Raw genomic sequence first — 16,819 nt, 5'->3', positions numbered from 1 at the left:
CTCCAGGCTCTGAGCTGTCAGCACAGAGCCCGATGTGGGGCTCGAACCCACGAGCTGTGAGATCATGACCTGAGCCGAATGAAGTCTGACGCTTAACCGACGAGCCACCCAGGTGCCCCAAAAGGATGATCATTCTTACCTTCAAATATTCACCACATTTTTACCCTTTCAGATTAGCTGAGTAGACAGCAAAATAATCTAGATTCCTTTTAAACCATTTTTAAAAATCTACAAAAGCTATAACCACGTCATCTTTTTTCTGAGGCATTCCCGGTGTATAAATCTGGGAATCCAAAGTTCCAATTCCAATGCCACCTCCGCAGGTCCTACTCGAGTGGCAAGTGAGGATCACAGAACCTCTCGTTCTGCATTTGTGAACTGGGAATAATGCTCCGAAACGGAACTAGGTAGAGAACAACCACTCCTGACCACAGCAAACAGGATGACACAACCAGGGGTGCATCCGACCTGCCACTAGGGGGCATGCAAGGCAAATTTGAGGATTTAAGGATACAGACAACCGGAAAAGTAGTTCAGGAGAACACAAGACTATAAGAGGCAATGAGGCAAGAAGCACAAGTGGTTCCATCCCTCCCATCCACCCTAAGGCTAAGGAGCTACTTGCCAAGGGCCACCTCCATGGAACCAAGAGGTGAACACAAGCAACGTGAGCCTTAAGGACAAAAGCAAACTAGGAAAGAAGAGATATTACTGCTAATAAAGCCGCCTGCTTCTGAACACACTATCAAGAAATTAATCATTAGGACAGCATTCTACTCACTAACCCTAGAAAAGACATCCAACCATCTCTGCACCCTTCCTCCCACCCCAACACACACACCCCCCACCCCAGCAAGTAATTCTTCCCAGGGACACCCAGCTCTCCTCTCCTCTGGGGCCTCTCAGAGAGGAAATGAGATTATAAAATGTTGAGCTGTGATATAACCTTGAGATGTCATCTTTAAAGTTTTCATTTAACAGGTGAATTTCCACTAAATGTAAATCAAACCATTTTTAAATGCCCCCCCGAAGCCACTGATCATTAGTTAATACCTTAAATTCATAGAATGCTTTCGAATTTACCAAGGACTATACACACCTATCTCATCTGAGCATCTCAAAACCTCTGAAAGGTAGACATAGCAGGTATTATTATCCTTTTGCCAGATGAAGGAATGAAGACTCAAAGAACTCAAGGGATGAGCGCATATCCTTCATTATTTTCCATCAGCATCAATGCATTACTGCAGTCAGCAAGTAACTGCCCTCCACTTTATCTATTGTTCAAAATCAGCCTACTCCGTATCAGGACTTTTCTAAATTGGGCTGCTTCCAAATTGTTTTCAGAAACCCCTAACATCCCGGTAATAATACAAATAAAGCAAGAAAGGCCACAATTCAGTCTAAGCACCCAGTGGACCACACAATTTTCCAAAACACTCCCACCAAATTCAAGTGCTCCACACTAGCACTTTCTGAACATGCCCATATGACCAGGTTCCAGGGGCAAAACCCAAGGTAGAGGGCGTTGGCATGCAACGGATTGGGTTCCTGGCCAAATTACAATGTGTAGAGCTCCCGGGAATGCTGCCCTTCTGGGTAGCACTGAAAGAAACAGCTGGAGTAAAGGTATCTATCTAAAAAGCTGGGCACGGACCGGACACAAGAACAGATGTTTACGAGTGAACAATTAAGCAGACAGAGATGGTTCACGAACCCGGCAGGACACGGTTGGAGAGCTCTACCCACTGCCACCCTGCAAAGGAAGGCACAGAAATCTCTGTGCTGCGTGTTGGCCGCTGCATTCCTTGATTCTGACACAGAAGCTACTATTTCCCTACCATACACTCCTTTCCGCCTGGAACTGAAGCTGCCGTATCCAGTTGTTGTTATGTGAGCCCACGTTTGTTCTTTCTCCAATCCCAGGACCACCTGCTCACTCTATTTCCTCTCCCACATTATCTCACTCCTGACTGGCATCAGTAGCCTCTTAGCAGGTGTCAAGTCTATTCTGCCAGCAGGAAGCAGGAACAGACAGGAGAAGTGATGATTCCTCTGCTCAAAAGCATACAGAGACGACTTGTTGCCTAATTTAAAAAATGTACCTCCTCCACGCAGCCTTCAGGGTCCTTACAATTCCTCCTCCTCCTTGCTCACTCTCAGCAGGCATCTGCTCACTCTTCGTAGGTCAGATGTGTACCTTCTTCCCAGCCCATCCTTTCTCTGATCTCAGCCTATTATCCCCAGCCTCTGAGCCTATTACTCAAGTCCCAGTGCCCCCAAGGGCCCGCCAATGTACCTGCCAGGCCCACAGCTACTGCAGACGGCACTGCCCATCCCCCAGCTCTGACACAAAGGCGGGCCTGGCGGTTATGTGTGTACCATGACACCCAGCTCACACCTGCTCTTGCCCAACTGAGTCCAAGGAAGCAGGGGTGGGCACACCGTTTCTGGCCTCTGGGATGCCGTTGCATAGAAAGCTCTACTCTAGCAAGGAAAAACTTCAGCCGTATGCTCATTACTGGGGGTGTGGATAAGAAATATGAAGATCAACAAGCACAGAAAGCAGACCCTGAGCAGATACAGATAGGCCATGAGGCACAGTGACAGCCAGAACCAGCAGAAGCAGAACCCGTGAGATAGAGAAGTACGAAAAAGAAAAGGAGGGGAGGATGGCGGTTGGCAGCCAAAAGATAAGCGGATAGTGAAGAAAACTCAAGGAGACTAGGGCAAGTCCTGTTAATGGCAAAACAAGCACAAATAACCAAGAACTCCCACTCCTCTGGACCAGTGGGCCACTCCCTGTCTCTCATTTCTTAGATTCGTGAGAACTCCAACCCTCCTCCATTTCAAGAAAACTTAAGCTGGCAAGGAGAGTTCCTGCTCCCTCAAACCAAGAAGGCCTCACAACAAAGAGAGAGGGCATATGAACACTGTATAACCCGTGCAGAACACAGTGTGGCCCTCCTCCTGGCTTGCACTAAATGTGTTCACCTACCCCCATTCTCTTTCCCCTTGCTTCCCACTGCATGGTTTTAACTGATTTAATAAACCAAGTAATTAGCCATCTTTAAAAATATGAATTCTTGTAAGTGCCACACAGTGTGAACATTTCAAGTGCTCTTGAATATCATCACTCGGGTTTCAACCTGGAGGACCACAACTGTATCATGTACTCCTTTATTCTATGTACAGTCATTAGCAGGTACATCACAGATACCAAAGAGCAGTGTGAGATCCACTGACTGATGCACTCTAGTAAGCTCAGGTGTATGTCTTCTATTAAAAGAGGTGCAGAAATACTACTCTGTGCTGTGCTTAATGAAAGAAAACCTAGGAGTCTATTTCATACTTAAAGTTTCAGATCTATCAAAAGAAGTCCATGTCTATCTTCCTGTAGTTCGTCCATGGTCTCTGATCTCTACAGGGAGTTCTCACGTTCCATATCCATTAAGTGAGTGTTTCAGGGACAGGTGAAGGTATATGGAAGGGGTAGATGACATTCCACATATTCTTAGGCTGAAACAGTCTAAAAGAAAGCTGATCTACAAGAAGCAAAATGATTTGAACTTTGCTGCAGGAGGTGATCTACTCATTCATTCATTCAACAGATACCTGCTGATCATTAAGTATATTTCAGACACTAGAGATTCTGGCTACCCTGTTGGGCCAACAGATTCTTTTTTTTCAAGGAAGGCTAGAGTTTAACGAGGGAGAAAGACAAACAGGCAATCTCAAAAACAGTGAAGGGTAGTCTAGAACTTTTCTACTCAAAGTACAGTCTCCAGACCACCCACATCAACATCACCTGAGGACTTACTAGAAACAGAGAACCTTGGGCTCTACCCTACATCTGGTGAATCATAAAGTTCCAGAGTAGGACCCAGGAATCTGTGGTGTAACAAGCCCTCTAGATGATATGAAGCACACTCAAGTTTGAGAAGCCAAGCCATAGAACAAGCAGGGCAAGACAAACAAAAGGAATAGCATTTGTCAAAACTCCAAAAAATGAGAGAAGATGGCCATCTTCTGAAGTTAGCTCAGTGGGCTACATGTAGAGAGAAAAGATTGCTGGTACAAAGCGGATGTTAGTGGAGTTGCCTCAAGGTGCTCCAGACAGCAAGCAAGGCCCAGATCATGAAGGCCCAGGTTGAGAGGTACAGACTGTATCTAGAAGGCAATAGGAAGCCACAGGTAAGTATTAAACAGGACAATGAAATAATCAGATGTCAGTTACAGAAAGATCACTTCAGTGAGGAGAATGGAAGGGGAAACACTAAAGGCAGGAAGACAAGTTAAGGCCACATGAGCAACCCTGGCCAGAGGTCAAGATGGGCCAGAGTTAGGGAGAGGATGAGAGGAGTCAGGGAGGAAAAAGCCATTTGGCCATGACCAGAGGAAGGCCCACTCCAGCAGTGAGATGGCAGCTAAGGACCCCTCTGTCAGCGGCTCGAGGGCCATCTTGCTGCAGGACCCAGATATCTGCACGCAACATCTCCAAATGAACCCACAAGTCAAGTGAAACAATGGGCACAACTTGACAAAGGTCTGAGAAGTCAGCCACCTAAGAGAGAATGTCGAACTGCAAAGGCTGGAGGAATGGAGAAATGGGGGTGGATAAGCTAAGGAGCCTCGGGCTCCCAAGCAGAAGCCAGAACCAGGCAAAGCTCCACTCATGCACGCACCCTAGGAGGCCTCTCCCAGTTCAACTCCAGCGGTTCTGTTGGCTGGGTGGAGATATTTGCGAGTTGGTGCCAATTTTGAGCTCTGCCAGCGTTTTTAAGAAAAAATAAAAGGAGAGAGAAACCTTCCACATCTGTCTGCTTAAGCCACATACATATGGTCCATTATGCAGTTTCTCTAGACACAGGAGAATTAGATTTGCTTGTATTTAAAACATTCAAACCCTTAGTTTCGTTTCAAGTGAAATGCAAATATTTGGCACTACAAGTTATTATCTCCGGGGAAAACAGGCTGTTTATAATGAAAGAGACTTCAAAAGACTCATTAAAAAGTAATACTATTAATAAAATCCCAAAAGGTGACATTTACCCCTGAAGTATCTTAAAAATCAAGCACAGTTGAATAACATGAATTGCAAGGAGGCATTACAGGGAGAATTTACAAAGGGCGTGTATATTGTTTCAACCACAGAACATTTCTGTTTAGAATATAATCTCACCCTGGAGGCATCCTGTAAGTGCTGCCCAAGAGTCCAGCCATTTTTCACCTGAGGATGCAATGATCTCATGCCAGTGTCCTTCTGGTACCTCGGTAAACAAACCATCTGGAGTAGCAAAAGCTCATACAAAGCCCACAGTGAATATGTGAGAACACCTCACCTACTGACAATATTTTGGAAAGAAGATGGCCATAGTGCAACCACTGATCAAAACACGATTTCATGAGCAAAGATGTGAGAAGACTCAATCACTCAATCACCCCTAACGAGAAACAATGGCTAACAGGCTGGTGAGACCAGACGATAGCCCGAGTGAATACTGATCTGCCTAAGGAAAGATCACGGCCACTGATCAGCCACGGGGCTGAGGCAAAAGAAGAGTCATAGACGCAAATGACAGCCACGCTGATAGGTGGGATCATGGCAGCTGTCCTCCGATCATTTACACCACACGGGGCCTGGTACAGAAGTATCAGTGAGTGGCTGTGGTTGCCCACCCCACAATGACATGTTCTACCACACCCCCTGCAGTGAGCTGCAGCCACATGACTGAGTTCTAGCCAATGCAATGTGAGCACCAGTGACCTGCGCCATTTCCACATACGGTTAGCACCCTGTGGCACTCTATGCTAGTCCACAAGGGCCGCTGCATGGGGGATGGCACAGCGAAAGGACAGAAGGAGCACTGCTGCCTGAATCACCATGGGGAAGAAAGCTGCCTACCAATCTGTTAGAGGAGTGAGAAATACACCGACGCACTGAAATCATTAAAATGTGGGGCATATTTGCATAGCAGCTGTTAGTCGAGCTATCCTTCAAGCAAGGCCCAGAGAAAAGGCAGGCCTGCCCCATCTCAGTGGCACAGCCATTCCTGCAGTGACAATGGAAGGATGAGGCTTTGTTTTGTAATCTGACCACCTAAAGACAGGAGACAATTCTGAGCCCACACAACTTTACAACTTGTCCCCGGAGATGACCTATAGGGACAGCAAGAGTGTGGATGCAGCCATCTTTCTATGTCTGGTTAATAGGAATTTATCTTTTGTGGGTTTGAAGGAGGCTCCCAGGGAAGATGTACAGAGTAAAAAGAAGAGAGAGGTAGGGTAAAGCTGTGGGAAAACTATTAAATGAGGAACAAAGTAAAGGAGATGGAACTCAACAATTTTGTTTCGAACATTCAACCGGTTCCCCTGTATGATACCCTACAATCCTATTTATATTCTGTCTCCCACCCCGCTCTCACTATAATAAAAGGTCGATGGGGGTGGGAAAATTGGTCTATTCTGATCACCGCTATATCGCCAGCACCTAGAAAAGTACCTATGCTCAATAAATGTCTATTCAATGAGTGAACAAGTAACTGGACAAATGGTCAATTCCAATCCAGAGACAGAAAGGTTAACCTGAGCTCTCTCTCCTATGATGATGAGAGCCGAACTTTATATGCATTTACCAAACAATGTCGCCTAACAGTGTAAAGGCTGGGCCCTCTTCCTGACCTATGAAATGAGAAGGAAAAAATTCTCTTTTTTTCTTTTTCTTTTGAGATAGTTATAGATTCACAGGAAGTTGCAATAAATAACTTCTGGTTCTGCCTATAGAGACGTTAGTTAAAATTAAATCCTAACAGAGCAATTTAACCTTATCAGTTTCTTCATGGAAATAAATCCATAAAGATGCAAAACTCGCTCAGGGATCTAATTTCAACAGCTTAGGAGGTTGATTGCTAAAGTGTAGGAATCTGAATCTAATGAGCAACACAGAGTTGCTGCTTATTAAGATAAAGTAAATTTTAAAAGTAATCACCATAGACATAGTGCTTTGCTAATTAGGTGCCAGGCATTATAAGCATCCAATACATGTGACCTGTTTTCATCTTCACAAAACCCTGTGAAGTGGATTCTGTTATTTCCATATTGCAGAACAGGAAACTGAGGATTAGGGAAGGGAAGTGACTTACCAAGATCACACATATATATTAAAATGGTAAAGCCAGAACATGAGCAGAGTTGTCTGTACTCTTTCTTAATCAGCAAGCCCTATGGCTCTCCCTGTATTATCCGTCTATCCTGTAACATTACCATTTCCTTTTAAGAAACACCCTTACGGGGGCAGCTGGGTGGCTCGGTCGGTTGAGCATCCAACCTCAGTTCAGGTCAAGATCTCACAGTTCATGAGTTCAAGCCCCACATCGGGCTCCCTGCTGTCAGTGTGGAGCCTGCTTCAGATCCTGTCTCCCTCTCTCTCTGCCCCTCCCCCACTAGTACTCACTATCTCTCAAAAATAATAAACATTTTAAAAATCAACCTCACTACTCTGAAAACTATAAAACACTGACAAAAGAAATTCAAGATGATGCAAAGAAATGGAAAAATATTCCATGCTCATGGGAAGAACAAATACTGCTAAAATGTCTATACTACCCAAAGCAACCTACAGATTTAATGCAATCCCTATCGAAATGCCAACAGCATTTTCTGCAGAGCTACAAAAAAACAATCCTAAAATTTGTATGGAGCCACAAAGACCCTGACTAGTCAAAGCAATCTCGAAAAAGAAAACTGGAGGTATCATAATTCCAGACTTCAAGTTATATTACAAAGCAGGAATAAGTAAAACAGTATGGTAATAACATAAACATAGACAAATGATCAATGGAATAGAATAGAAAATCCAGAAATAAACCCATAATTAGATGGTCAATTAGTCTTTTACAAAGGAGGAAAGAATATACAATGGGAAAAAGACAGACAGTCTCCTCAACAAATGGTGTTGAAAAAACCGGACAGCTACATGGAAAAGAATGAAACTCAACCATTTTCTTTCACCATACACAAAAACAAACTCAAAATGGATTCAAGACTTAAAACGTGAGACCTGAAACCACAAAAATCCTACAACAGAACACAGGCAGTAACTTCTCTGACAGCAGCCACAGTATTTTTCTAGACAGGTCTCCTGAGGCAAGAGAAATAAAAGCAAAAGTAAACTACCATGACTACATCAAAATAAAAAGTTTCTGCACAGCAAAGGAAACCATCAACAAAACCAAAAGGCAACCTACAGAATGGGAGAAAATATTTGCAAATGATATATCCAATGAGGGGTTAATGTTCAAAATATATAAAGAACTTCTACAACTCAAAACCCAAAGAACAAATAACCCAATTAAAAAATGGGCAGAAGACATGAATAGAAAAGACATTTCTCCAAAGAAGACATCCAGATGGCCAACAGACACATGATAAGATGCTCAACATCACTCATCATCTGGGAAATACAAATCAAAACCACAATGAGATATCACCTCACACCTGTCAGAATGACTAAAATTAAGAAGACAAAAAACAAGAGTTGGAGAGGATGTGGAGAAAAAAGGAACCCTCCTGCACTGTTGGTGAGAATGCAAACTAGCACAGTCACTGTGGAAAACAGTATGGAGGTTCCTCAAAAAAATTAAAAATAGAACTACCCTACAACCAAGAAATCACACTACTGGGTATTTACCCCCCAAAATACAAAAACACTAATTCAAAATGATACATGCATCCCTATGTTTATCGCAGTGTTACTGATAATAGCCAAATTATCAAAGCAGCCTGAGTGTCCGTCGATACGTGAATGGGAAAAGACGTGTTGTGTGTGTGTGTGTGTGTGTGTGTACATATGTGTGTATGCAAACAATGGAATACTGCTCAGCCATAAAAAGGAATGAGGGGCACCTGTGCGGCTCAGTCAGTTAAGCATCCAACTTCGGCTCAGGTCATGATCTCATGGTTCGTGGGTTCAAGCCCTGCATTGGGCTCTGTGCTGACAGCTGAGAGCATGGAGCCTGCTTCAGATTCTCTGTCTTCCTCTCTCTCTGCCCCTCTCCTGCTTGCACTCTCTCAAAAATGAATAAACGTAAAAAAAATTTTTTAAAGGAATGAAATCTTGCCATTTACAACATGGATAGAGCTGAAGAGTATAATGAAAAACAAATTAAGTCAGTCAGAGAAAAACAAATACCATGTAATCTCACTCATATGTGGAATTTCTAGATTTTTTTTAACGTTTATTTATTTTAAGAGAGTGCAAGCAGGGGAGGGACAGAGAGAATCCCAAGCAGGCTCCACACAGCGTAGAGCCCGATGCAGGTCTCGAACCCATGAACTGTGAGATCATGACCTGAGCTAAAACCAAGAGTTGTACACTTGACCAACAGAGCCACCCAGGCGTGCTCACATGTGGAATTTAAGAAACAAAACAAACAAGCAAAGGAAAACAAAAATAAAGACAAACCAAGAAACAGAGTCTTAACTATAGAGAACTAACTGATGGTTACCAGAGAGAAGGTGGGTATAGGTGTGAGTGAAATAGGTGATGGGAATTAAAGAGTATACTCACCATGAGGAAAAAAATAAAGGAACACGCTCACTGCAATGCCAAAAATCAATGCAGCAATTCTGCAGACTGACGATCTGAGCATGGGATATGAATATCCTATACTTACATGTCCCTCCCATTATCTAGTTTAGTTGTAGATTTTGGCCCATAAGCTATTAATTATACAGAGAGAGCACCGTCTTATTTCTGACATGCCTATAAGCATCTGGCATGTTTTCACATCAGGAAAGAATCCTGTAGATAGCCATACAATACAGGTATTCAATCATTTATTTCACTGTGATTTTAGTATGTGGCACTAACACTATTTTTGATTAACCTAAGAAATGCTTATGAATAATCACGGTCTCCAATTCTTCCATCAGGAGCCAAGATCTGCTGTTCCAGAAGGCCATTTTTCCTTGGGATTTTGCTCTCTGGAGAAGGTCAGCAGAAAGTGAAAAATCAGCAGTAGGAGGACACTTTGACAAGGCTGCGGACTTCAGTACCAGTGCATTAACGTGCCCAGCCCAATCCTTGCCAGTTGGGTCAAGGACACCTACCTCCTCCACTATGTCCTCCCTTAATACTCAAGGCAGTCTGAGGTCAGATGGGAAACAGATGTCCCAAGATCTAGGGCTCAATTCAAGGACTGCTTTAGACAATGAGGCTACAGATTGGAGGTGCAAAAAGAGTGCAGATTCTGGAGGAAGAAAGACTTGGGCTCAAATCTGGGATGGTCACTTACTCACCATGAGACGTGGGCCACTTAATTTCTGAACCATCAGCTCCCCACCTAAAAGATAGTGGCATGGCTCACAGGGCTCCGCCTACCCACCAGCCTCATCTCCCTCCCACTCCAGGCTCTGGCCACACTAGCCTTCTTTCTTCCAGGTCTTGGACTGTGTCTCCTCGGTGGGCTGTATACATGGTGGACTGGCTCACTCCATGCCCACACCATCTCCTCTTAGCAAAGCTATGCACTGCAGATGCTGGCTAGGTAAAAGTACATTATCCAAATACCTTTGCTGTTAGAATTACAGATGGGACTTAGGTTCCACTAAACATGCCCATGGAAGGCTAATTCAAAACAAGTCACGTGGTCAAACAGGCAGGGAACAAAGCATTCACTTGGCAGGCCTGGGTCAGACTCAGCGTGGAGCTGCAGCTAAAAGCTATGGCAGCAACTGCCCAGGTCTGCAGCTTCCTGACGGTGAGAAAGGCAAAGCTCCCTCAGCCGTCCAGCCATCCAGTCCTGCTGTGCAGTTTGAGGAATTGTTCCTGCATGCTCAGAACAGAGTCGGAATCTTCAGCCCTTCCAAAGATCTGGTAGGCTTTCCACTCCCTTATTAGAAACCCCGATTTGCCTAAGCTAGCCAGAGTAGACTCTGCTGTCCACAAGGAAGAAACGCACGACCTTAGCCTAGAGGCTTCCCACTCAGCCAGGAGCCCCTCTCCACACCTCCCGGCACCATCCTCCCTTAGCCTGGTTACCTCCTTGTCACCCTTCACAGCTCAGCTCAAGCAGCACTTCTTTGGGGAAGCCTTCCCTCACTTCCTAGCCCTAGGTGGGATTTCTCCGTCACATGCCAGCAAGTCCTCCCTTGCCTCTAGGCAATGCCCATTATACCTGCAGTGGCAGGACCATTTGATTCACATCCATCTGCCCTGCTTGACTGCAAGTCCCCTGAGAGCAGGGACCATGTTTGTAGTCTGCGGGGTACCCCTGGCATGGTGCCTGACCCACATAAGCCACTTAGTATTACTGAGTGGACGAGTACAGGACATAATCTTGCAAGTAGTCTACCTTGCAAGACTGTTGGGAGAACTGGAATGACACACACAAGGGAAGGGGCCAGCACGTCTTCAGGACCAAATAAACACTCGGTTTGGTAGAGACACTCATTGGGATAGGCAACCAGGGGGACGACACCAGCTGCTCACCTGAGATTGGGGGAATAGCAAAGGGCCCAGGGGCGGAAATGGTGCCACTGTAAATGAGCCTTCCGTATTTACACCCTAGTATATACTAACTGAGATGAAGGGGTCCTGGAGAATATGCCAGAAACAAACACCCCTCTCCTTTCCAGCTTTAAAAGCTACTATCTGGGACCAGGAGTTCAATTGGGTGTTTACATCTGAGAGGGTAAATCAGAGGTGCTCCTGTCTACCAAATCAATGTGGGCCCTAGCTACTACCAGGATAGTTCTGGATACCATGATGCCCATATCTGCGGGGAAAAGCAATGCTGACCCCACAAATAAAATGTGCTCATTTACTTTCATCTAGTCTAGCTGACCTGTTGAGCACTATATGGAAGCTAAAATTCTCATGGGTACCAGGTCTATCATTTTTACCCTCTGTCCACCCTGTCTCCAAGCACGGCTTCTGCAAGGCCTTAAGGCAGCACCCCAATGAATCCTAGTATTTACTGAATTTTCCTTTTCCCATAAACATCCTTCAGTTTCAATGTCACATGCCCTGTTCTCATATCCTGGAATCACCTCTTTCAATGATCCAGTATCTCTTTACTATTCTCATCTTGTAACACAAAACATTTTTCATGTAGAAGTGCCTCCCAGCAAAGAAACCGAGCAACTACTATCACTTTAATTGTTAAGAAGCATAGGTAGATGGCGAGCACCTAAAGAATATAATAAGAGGGGCGCCTGGGTGGCGCAGTCGGTTAAGCGTCCGACTTCAGCCAGGTCACGATCTCGCGGTCCGTGAGTTCGAGCCCCGCGTCGGGCTCTGGGCTGATGGCTCAGAGCCTGGAGCCTGTTTCCGATTCTGTGTCTCCCTCTCTCTCTGCCCCTCCCCCGTTCATGCTCTGTCTCTCTCTGTCCCAAAAATAAATAAAACGTTGAAAAAAAAAAAATTTAAAAAAAAAAAAAAAAGAATATAATAAGAGACAGCTAAAAAAAAAATTTAGGCTAAAAAAAGTAAATTTCAGTATCAATTGAAATTAAAGGTTTAAAAAATAAGGCCTAGAAAATCTGAAAAAGAATTAGAAGTGGGTGAAGGAAATAAGAAAGAAGGAGGCTTGATGAGATGAAAAACAGGACCTCTTTGTGATAATAGTGACTAATCGGGTATCTAGGGGGTCCTAGGGAGACTCAGTGAAGTAGAACACATCAAACTTTTTCACCCCTTGGGACATGGCAAATCTCCAGCTAGGGTTTGAAATCAAATGTGGAATGTGTCTGATAAAACAAGATGTCAAGAATAAGGTACTTACATTCCTATAAAATTTATCAAACCAGTTCTTCCTGTTATACAGAAAGGCGAACACACATACACTCTTTCCCACCCTCTTCCTCCTCCTCCCTCTCTTCCCTCAAGCCCTTCTATTTCAGCCAGAGGAAGAGAATTTAGCCAATTTAGCAATGGCAAGAGGTCAACACACGCACAATATATTACCATTCAACATCCCGAACAACAGAAGATTTTCCTAGCCTAATGTTTACCCATAAACTAAGTAATTCTACTTTCTGCCCTAAAGATTATAAACAAGAAACTCCTGTTGCTGGAGGTGCTAAGGTGCTCCAGAACCAAGAGAAGCTGGGGTCCCCAACCTCCTACGAGGGCCTTCGGTGCCCAGACCTCCCCACAACCACACAAGAAGCAATTTTCCACATACACTGCAGCCTCTCACTCGCCCAAAGGAAGACACCAGCTTCTGGTTTCAGACTGTTAGGAATGACAAACCAGTAAAGAACACACCGATAACTCAAAACAGGGGCATACGATATGAAGCAATTCACTGAAAAGGAAACACAAATGACTCATAAACGTAAGATACTCCACTTCACTAATAAAGAGAAATGTTAATTACAAGTACAGTGAGATCTCATTTTTTACCCATTTTTCACCAGACTGGCAAAGATGCATCAGATTTTTAGCACATTGTGTTAGCATGGGTATGGGAAAATAAACATTTTTGTATATTGGTGGTAAATGCGTGAATTGGTAGTCTCCAATTTGAAAATCTCTATAAAAAATAAAAATGTGTAGACATTTCACTCAATTATTCCATTTCTAAGAACTGGCCCTATGTATTGCAAACATGTATTGCAAGTCTGACTGCAAGTTCCAGATGTTGATCAGAAGGAGCTGATCGTGGCTCAGTCAGTTAAGCGTCCACCTTTGGCTCCAGTCATGATCTCATGGTTTGTGAGTTCAAGCACCACATCGTGCTCTGTGCTGACAGCTCGGAGCCTGGAGCCTGCTTCAGATTCTGTGTCTCCCTCTCTATCTGCTCCTACCCCACTCGTGCTCTGACTCTCTCTCTCTCAAGAATAAAATTTTTTTTTAATTAAAAAAAAAATAAGGAGCTGATCCATAAATGATTTATGGAAGACGCACACTATACAATACTATGCATTTAAAAAAACCAAAAAGGAGTACTTTATGTACTGCTATAGAATGCTACTAAAGCTCATCGCTAAGTAAAACATGCAAGTGCATAACAGATGTATATTGTATGCTACCATACATGTAAGAAGGTGCAACTCCATGTTTTGTACCTGTTATATATAATTACATAAGAACACCTATATTCACTTGCATATGCATAAAATCATCCTAGAATGATACAAAAGAAATTTGTCATATTCGCTGCCTCTGGGATAGGGAACTGGATGGCCAGTGGAGGGGACGGGAGGGACACTTTTCACTCTACACCCTTTTGTATCTTTTTAATTTTTGATATATTTTTTTTAACTTTTAATTGCCCTGAAGAACAAGGGTATTTGAAAGCTCACAACCCACGATCCAAAACAAAACCAAAACCAGTGTGGTGTTTGCCGTATAACCTGCAACAAGCAAGTAGCACCGTAGCGTGCTTTCGCCGCAGCCCAGGGAAGAGGGCATCGTCGGTGGCTGCTCAGCTCTAGCCACCTGGGAGAACAGCCGCGTGGCTCTCTTCAGTGGCTCGTCAGCCCACTGGTTTGACTGCAAGATATGGAGAAGAAAAAAAGGCAAGAGCTAAACGTGGAGTGGCATTATGCTGAAGTACGCACAGGGGCACTTTGCAGGGGACAGAGTCACAGCTCTCAGATAAGGGGAGAGGGGGAAGATTCCAAATTAAGGAAGGAAAAAAAATGGCCCAGGCTCCACTAAAACAAAGCAAAACAACATAAAAACCAACCCCCCACCAGGCCAAGTGACCCTGAAAGAGCCCCCCACGGCCCGACCTGTCACGTAGGCCACTTCCCCGGGACAAGCACTAGGTAAGAAAACCAGAGCGGCTGAGACAGTACTGCGTGAGGCCCACTTGCTGACCTGCTTCTTTCTTCTCACACTCAGAGCACCGACGTGCTCGTGACTTGCCTCTACGCCACCTCATTCAATCCCATCCCAATCTTGCAGCCACAGCCTCTACTCCTCGTCACCCCCACCCCCAGCGTCCTAGTCCCAACCATCCATAAAATACCCTTGACACCACAGAAAGTCCTCCCACTGCAGGGACAGTCTCCCAGAAAGTCTAGCTCTGCCTGTTCTCATCCAAACTCCTACAGTGAACAACTCACTCGCAGTGGCTACCAATTGTCTTCTGACTTCTGCCAACACTGCTCCAACAGAGCCTCGGGGTGTTCATTTCTTTCAGCATCCTTTACACACTTCTTTTTCACTTACAACCGTTCCGAATAGATGCGAGGAGCAGAGAGAATCTGCTTCTGGACATAAGTACCTACAATTAAGTCCATAGCAGGATGGGGAGGGCATGGCAAGAAACTGAAATTGAGCGAGAATGAGGGGGGTAAAGGAGACAACTAAGTTCAATAAACGTTTTTCAACTCAGACTTTTAGATTAAAACGATGGCTGCTTAGCAAGGTCTGACAATGTCTGCCTACTCATTAGAAAACTTCCACCACAAATAAAGCCAAAACCTCTAAGTGAAATGGCAGGGTGATAAAGTTCTCTAAATTCTATCACTATTTTGTCTTTGAAGTAATAAAGACAAGTGAGCATTGAGAATTTACCCCAGAAGACTGTTACATTCACCCCTTCAAAAAGAGAATAAAATATTACAGCATGCATATTTAGGTGCAAAAAGTGAATATAAATAAAAGATAAAATTTTTTGATTTAAAATAAAAGATAAAATTTTTTCTAGTGAGATCCGCCTGGAAGTATATTTGATCTACCAAACCTGTATTCCCAAAGTCAGGTAAAAATATATTGCATATATTTAATATATATGTAAATATATACACATACAAATACACATATACATGAATACCTATATTTATTTATGTGTGCCTAAAATATTCCTGGAATGACACAAAAGAAAAGCTGCCTCTGGAATGTGAAACCAACAAAGACTGAAGGCCCATCCCTCTGGCTGAGCTTCACAGATAAAGGAGATGAGTAATGAGCTATTTTTTAAGAATGAAAAAATGGAAACTTCACATGTACAAGAAATATTAGAAAATTCTCAAACTTAATGTTTTCAATGGAAAAAAAAAGTATACATGAATGAAGGCAAAGGAGAAAACAAAGAAGGCAAAAGACAAGACGAAGAGTAAGGTTCCCACACAAAGGACACTGGCTATTAGGGAAACAACAGTAGCTCCCTTGTGGCCAGGGTGTGGAGGGAGAGAAGTGAACTACTGTGGCTGAAAAGGTAACAAGCAGGTGTGAACAGCAGGGCCCTGAGGGCCCTGTTCGGAAGTAGGTGGTATGCAGAGAGCAGTGGGCAGGTCTCAACCAAGGGAGTAAGGTGATCAGATATGTATTTTTAAGACTATTTTTATACGCAGTAAGCATAATGGATTTGAAGAGGCAAGAGTGGAAGCAAGGAAAAAGAGTTACAGGCTGACAGAACAGATTCAGTGACAGAGGAGGACGGCCTGAACCAAGGAGGTGCAGGGAAATGGACAGGTAAGAGAGGCATTTAGAAAGTGAAATGGCCAGGACCTGGTAACTAAGTGGGCAGGAGGGCAAGAGTGAGTCAAAGACAGCAACCAGCATTCTGGCCTGTGCTGACAGATGGATGGAGACAGGAATGGAAGGGTGAAAGCTGGTTCTGTGGGAAAGACAGTGGGACATCTGAGTCCCATCAGTGGCACCAGATGGAGATATGTGGTCATAAGCTTCCATACGGCTAAAGAGGAACAGAGTAAGAAGCGCACCCAGGCATCACCAACATGTGAGGTGCTGGTGGAAGAAGAAGAATGGAAAAAGAAGATTAGTAAGAGGTAGTCACAGAAGCAGGAAGAAAACCAGGAGAAGATGGCATCATGGACACCAAACGATGAGAGCATATCA

The 16,819-nt window shown here is 44.1% G+C and overlaps 1 protein-coding gene across 1 annotated transcript in view; it reads right to left on the bottom strand.

Moving 5' to 3' along the window:
* REPS2 (RALBP1 associated Eps domain containing 2) overlaps positions 1–16,819 on the bottom strand; it is a 218,407-nt gene that overhangs the window by 119,908 nt on the left and 81,680 nt on the right. The window lies entirely within an intron of this gene.

This window comes from Lynx rufus, unplaced genomic scaffold (genome assembly GCF_022079265.1).
Source record: "Lynx rufus isolate CCGP_SWC_20201006 ecotype Redwood Valley unplaced genomic scaffold, mLynRuf1.p SCAF_14, whole genome shotgun sequence".
In the NCBI taxonomy this organism is placed as follows: Eukaryota; Metazoa; Chordata; class Mammalia; order Carnivora; family Felidae; genus Lynx; species Lynx rufus.
Note: the sequence above shows the minus strand (reverse complement) of the source record. Positions and strands in the feature narration are given on the sequence as shown.